At 30.2% G+C, this 6,270-nt stretch overlaps 1 long non-coding RNA gene across 2 annotated transcripts; it reads right to left on the bottom strand.

The window, feature by feature from the left end:
- Positions 1-3,086: 3,086 nt before the first annotated feature.
- Positions 3,087-4,065, bottom strand: LOC126740327 (uncharacterized). Of its 2 annotated transcripts, XR_007661866.1 has the most exons (4): positions 3,993-4,065; positions 3,574-3,735; positions 3,372-3,515; positions 3,087-3,117 (listed from the first exon to the last, which is right to left on the bottom strand). It is a non-coding gene; the product is annotated as an uncharacterized LOC126740327 (long non-coding RNA). The 2 variants fall into 2 exon arrangements; XR_007661865.1 differs by lacking the exon at positions 3,993-4,065 and having other exon boundaries at positions 3,574-3,983.
- Between the last annotated feature and the right edge of the window lie 2,205 nt (positions 4,066-6,270).

Genomic DNA, 6,270 nt, shown 5'->3' with positions numbered 1-6,270 from the left:
TATATGAATGGAAGAAGGATGGCTGACATAGAGCAGCAGCTGACTCAGCAAATTAGTAACTTGCGTTCCATTTTCTTAAGAAAGACTGAAACATCACACATTCATTGTACCGAATGTGAAGCAGACGACTCAACACCACTTAAACTACAGGAGCATGAGCTTATCGTAGGTGACCCAACAGTACAAAGTGACAGATGTAGATATGAATGTGAGACAACGGAGTCTATTCAGCATGTCACCGGTGAATGTTAAACTTTTGCAACAACGAAAATTAAAGAGCTACATGATCTAGTTTTAAAAATAGTGCAGCAAGAACTCGCAAAAAAACTTAACCTCTTATTAGCAGTCAATGTGCCATATTATAACTACTAGCCGAAACTAGTTCTTGAAAATGAGCAACATAAGTTGTATTGGGATTGCACTGTACTTACTACACTAGACGAATGAGTAAATAACAATAGCCTGACTTAATACTAATTCATAGAATTTCTAGAAAGACAACCCTTACTGACGTAGCTATTTCTGATAATAACAATCTAAGAGCGAAACATAGTGAAAAGATTGTTGAAAATTGTATCTAGAACACCAGATACGAAAGCAATGGGAGATGAGAGAAGTGCAGACAGTTCCAATTAATGTATCAACAACAGGAGTAATGCTTAATTAAATACATGAAATAGCTCAACGTTGTCCTTTTGAATAAAGTAAACTAATAATTTATAAGAAGTCCATTGCTTTCCAATTTACCTATATTTAACTAAAACAATGAATTTATAAAAAGGCATAACCATATATAATAAAGTCTTAAGATATTCTTAAAAATTAAAAATATATCTTCTTTATAGTTCACGCTTAAGAACCACTTTCAGTTTTTTCATACAAATTACCTATAAACTACGAAAAATTGATATTTATGATTTTTTCATCTTTCTACAGATATTATGGTATAAAATATATATAATGCCTAAAAGCTTTAAAAAATGCTTTATATTAGTATCTTTTAATACTACGTTTTGTTGTATATATATACAGGGTGTTCATTTGAAAACTTCCTATCACGGATTTATCGAAAACCACTGTTTAAAAAAAAAACGCCGAAATACGTCAAAAGATTTGTCAAGGAGGACAACTTTCTAACCTAAAATTGCTTCACCCCCTTTAACGCATTGCCCCCTAGGGTCATCCCCTTAAAAATTTTGAATAACAAGGGGTATCGAGAAATAGCTTGTTCAAAAGGTCTTTCAAAGTCTTTTATTTTGTCGTTTGATTTTTTTAAATCGGTCGATTCGTTTTCGAGAAAATTAGAAAAATCTTTCTTTATCTTAATTTGTTCAGATAGAAAACAAAAACATGAAAATATCAGTTTTTATTTCAATAAGTATTTAAAATGTTGCCTGTTTTTGGCTAAACAATAATATAGGCGATGCGATGTTCAAATTCCTGATGGACATTTTCGAAAACATGTTGTGGGATATCATGGCAGCTGTTGATGATGCGTTGACGAAGTTCATCTAAACTTTCAGGTTGAGGAGTAAACACAATCGATTTCAAATGACCCCATAGAAAAAAGTCTAACGGCGTTATATCGGGAAATCTAACAGGCCATTCTATAGACCCCCTTTGCCCTATCCATTTATCTAGAAACTCGTCGTTTAGCCATTGCCGAACGGGAAGAACATAGTGAGGAGGAGCGCCGTTTTGCTGGAAATATATTTCAACCTCATTAAGTGGTTTCCGTCATCATCGATTTGGTTTTTAATGGATTTAGTGATAAGCGGATTGATGGTATTCTCCAACATATGCAAATTAATGTCTCCATTTAAATTTCCGTTAATAAATAATGGCCCAATCTCTTTATTTCCTAAAATACCTACCAATACATTAATATATGGTAGGTATTTTAGAACATTGAAAGGCTAGAAGTAGCATGCCGTGGAACTATGGGCAGGTTTGTTTGCTTGCAACATCTCTGATGCAATGATGCCAAGTGCTTATAGAGAAATGGCAAAAATCACTTTATAATATCATCAAAATTTTCAGTTGTTTCCGAAGGCACAAAACAATACTACTGCTCCCCTTTAATAAAATATCAAGCATGTTTTAAAAATAAATTTGATAAGATACTCTATATCGAAGTCAATATAAGTTAAGTAAATGAAAATAAAGTACGAAGAAACGAGAAAACGGTAATGGCATCGCAACGCCGCTCGATCGCATTGTTTATGTCACAGATACAAGCACTCTTTACCAGTGACGTCGTCAACAAATATTTACCTGATAAATTTTTATTAATTAATAATTAAAGAGTTTGAGTATAAGTAATATTACCATTTATGAGCTATTTATGTGTTTTTTTTTAATGGACTTCATTAGAGGAAGGTCCTAATGAAAGGCAGCATTTTTGTCAAAGCATTTTTATGGAAATTAAATATTTTATTAATATAATATTATAGATTTCTTAATAAATCATGTTTTAAGACACAAATTTTTAACATTTTGCAAAATTTTATTGTTATTGTTATATTGGACAAAACTCAGTTTTACATCACTTACTTACATCACATAATATATACTTCTATGCTGCTGACTTTTTCAAAGGGACAGTATTGCTTCAGCGGAAAAAGTTAAAACTACAAGGATGTTCAAATAGTGAAGGAGTTGCAGGTTTTTTGTAGGTTATAAGATTTTTATTATGAGTATTTAGCCTGTATAATGGTTTTGAGACATTTAATAGTGACCTATATAATACCTAATACCAAATATTATATCATATTAATTTATACTAAAAAACAAAGCTAAGAATAAAGACTATGTACAATAGATTAGATTAGAGAGTTTATTAGTAGTAATATACAAACAAGTGCTTTTACAAGTCAAATAAAATATGTAGTATGTTGTGCTTTTCCATAAAATCATGTTATTATTTCATGTAAGTATTTTAATAATGACTTGAGACATCTAATTTAATTTCTTTGGCGCAAATTTGCTTGTAGCAATCTTCGAATTTTAATTTTTTGTTCTTTATTTTTTTTCCATAATCTGGTGACAAGTGATTAAGCTCTTGAAACGGTGGAATCATCAGTGCTCAGGTCCTCAGGATATCATTTTGATTTTACCCTAGAATAATATACATAAAAATATAGTTTTACCAAAATTAAAAAGAAAAAATTAAAAAAATGTATTATGATAATCCAATTGATCAATAAAATGTATGTTATTATAGAGAATCTTTGTAATGTCATACATTTGATTAATTGCATTTAATTAAACAAATATAATACAATAAAATACCATATCACTTTTAAATAAGATATATAGAATAGGATGATACATGGCATAAAACTAGTAGTCTATTTTGAGTGTATTTTTACCTTTTCCTTGGCAGAGTCAGGGAATGTGTAGCAGTTAAACAAAAACGGCTTGGATGAGAAATAGTAATTGTTGACCTAGACTCCACGGTTACTGTAGAACTATAATTCTCAGATGCAGTTATTGTTGATGATGAATGATCAGATCTGTAATTATACAAAATTTGGTGTATCAAGAATATTAATCTATTTTAATTATCCATACGTGTCTATATTAGCTTCACTGTTTGTACTATATACCATTTTGAAAGCTAAAGAAGTTTTTGCACTCTTCAGGAAAGCTACCCCTGTAGCTTTGAAGGGTAAATCACTTGGTAAATTAACTGAATTATTGGCTGCTGTGTTTTTAACCAGTGCATCAGAAATCCTAGTAAAAAAATAGTTTTACACACATATCTAATTTAATAAGTATTAGGTATAAATAAATCTTATATGAGTAACACTAATACTTTTTGTGAAGAAGCTGTATGTTTTACAACATAGCCCAAGCACAAGTTTTAAAAGGTTGTTTTTTTAGCTTACATAATGTAGTAAATAAAAGCATGCAAACCTTTATCAATAATTCTAAGGTAAAATATACTCATACCTATAAATATACTAGAAAAATATATTTAAAAAAATTACCTTTGAGGTAGAGCTGATTTTTTTAATAAAGTCTGGCTACTGATAATATTATCTCCCTTATATCACTTCTAAGGTTGTGATCTGAACAAACAAATATGTTCTTTTTAAATGTGTTGATTTCCATTAATGAAACCCATTGTTGCCTTTGGGCATAATCATTGGGCAATCTATAATAAGTATTTGATATTTAATCAAAAAGCAGAAAAAAATTACAGTAATAAATTAATATGTGGTGCCAATTACTATATATATTATTGTAAGTTACAATAAGGTAAAACAAAAAAAAAATATGGAACAAATTTTAAAGAAAGACAAAATTAACTTTATACATAGATATCAAACTATATATAGATAGGTACATAGGTATTATGCATTTTTTCTGCCAAAACAACAAAAAAAACATAAAATCCTGTAATAAAACCAGGGAAAAAATTCTAGTTTTATATCTTTTATAGCCTATTAATAGATGAATATGTTCAAAAAAATATTTAGATTTAAAAATATAAATATTTTGGTATTTTACGCACACTTTCACATTCAAATTTTTATCAGGTTTATGTCTATAAGATCCCCTATTCTACGTTTATGATGATGGTTACCCCATGATGTGATGTTATGAAAGTATCGGTACTTACTTGTGAAAAGATCGGCTTGAATCACGTTTTTATCATGATGCGGCACAAACGACACAAGTTTTTGCCATCCTAGCAATTTAAAAAAACACTAAAACGTGGCCTTTTTAAACCAAAAATTAAAGAAAATACACGAATCCCGAATATAAACAAAAAGCCGTTTGACAGATGACACAACGCGTATGGTTTAGGCGCTTAAGCTCCGGTGTTGTCGCTTCAAATTTTTTAGAAGCAGTTTTAGGGATAAGAATGTTAATAATTTTGTTTTTTTTTTGCTTAAGGATATTATATTTATTCTTAAAATAGGTTAATTGTAGTATTTATACTTTTTATTTTAAATTTTCCTATAAAATATAACGGAAATAAGTTAAATTAACGTTATAATGTTTGTTAAAATATAGCTAAAAATTTCCTCCGTTGGAAATTTGTGTCGACTTGACAACAGAGAATCGACACATATGTTTGTAAATAAAAAACCCCTCTTGCCCCTGTGCACATGTTGGACTCAAACAAAGTTGTTGTTTACTAATTCTAGCCTTTCAATGTTCTAAGGTAGGTATGGTATGCCCTTCTACAAAAGCATGAGGATTTTCATTGCTTCAATATCTACAGTTATGCTTATTAACAAATTCATTTAGATAAAATGTGCATTCATCACTGAAGCAGATATTCTTTACATGAATAGTATTATCATTAATCGCTTCAGTCATTTTTTCACAAAACTCAACTCGCCTATCGAAATCGTCTTTGGATAACTCTTGCTATATTTTCATTTTGAATGGATGAAATTTATGAAGTTTGGTAACTATGTGAACAGAGCCTAATGAAATACCAGTGGCAGCAACAATTTTGCGTAATAGGGTATTAGGATTTATTCCAAAATGACCCAAAACTTCAACTTGAGCGGCGTCATCCAAAATTCGCCGATGATCACGTTTTTTATTTGCAACAGATCCAGTTTCAGTAAACTTAGTAACAAGGTCCAAAACATATCTATGCGAAGTTATCTTCTCCCGATGTCTGGCGTTAAACGTGATGGCAGTTTGCCGAGCACATTGATTTTGGGCACCATAAATTAGAATAATTTCCACTCTTTCGGCTAGTGTGTAAACCATTTTGGAAGTAAAATCTTCACTTCAACAAATAAATTTTTACTATTCCAAGACTGTCACAAATGTAACTGACGCAAAATAAATTCTATATTTTTCTTAGCAACTATAAATAACTAAGCAGGTATAATAATAAATACAGTTCGCCCAGGATATCTGTGTTAATAAAAAGAATGCGGAAAAAAATTCAGGTTGTTATTTAGTTTTTTCCACCTCTAATCTTCGGAATTGCTGTTTATGTTGGTAGTTTCCGTTTTAAATTATAAACGAATTGTAGATTTGGCAAACCCTAACGGGCAACATTTTGAACACTTATTGAAATAAAAACTGATATTTTCATGTTTTTGTTTTCTCTCTGAACAAATTAAGATAAACAAAGATTTTTTTAATTTTCTCGAAAAAGAATGGACTCGACTTAAAAAAAATCAAATGTCAAAATAAAAGACTTCGAAGGACCTTTTAAACAAGCTATTACTCGATACCCCTTGCCGTTTAAAATTTTTTAAACGGCATATATTTTTAAGGAGATGACCCTGG

The sequence above is a fragment of the Anthonomus grandis genome, chromosome 9 (genome assembly GCF_022605725.1).
Source record: "Anthonomus grandis grandis chromosome 9, icAntGran1.3, whole genome shotgun sequence".
In the NCBI taxonomy this organism is placed as follows: Eukaryota; Metazoa; Arthropoda; class Insecta; order Coleoptera; family Curculionidae; genus Anthonomus; species Anthonomus grandis.
The sequence above is the reverse complement of the archived record's forward strand: the minus strand, read 5'-3'. Positions and strand labels throughout refer to the sequence as shown.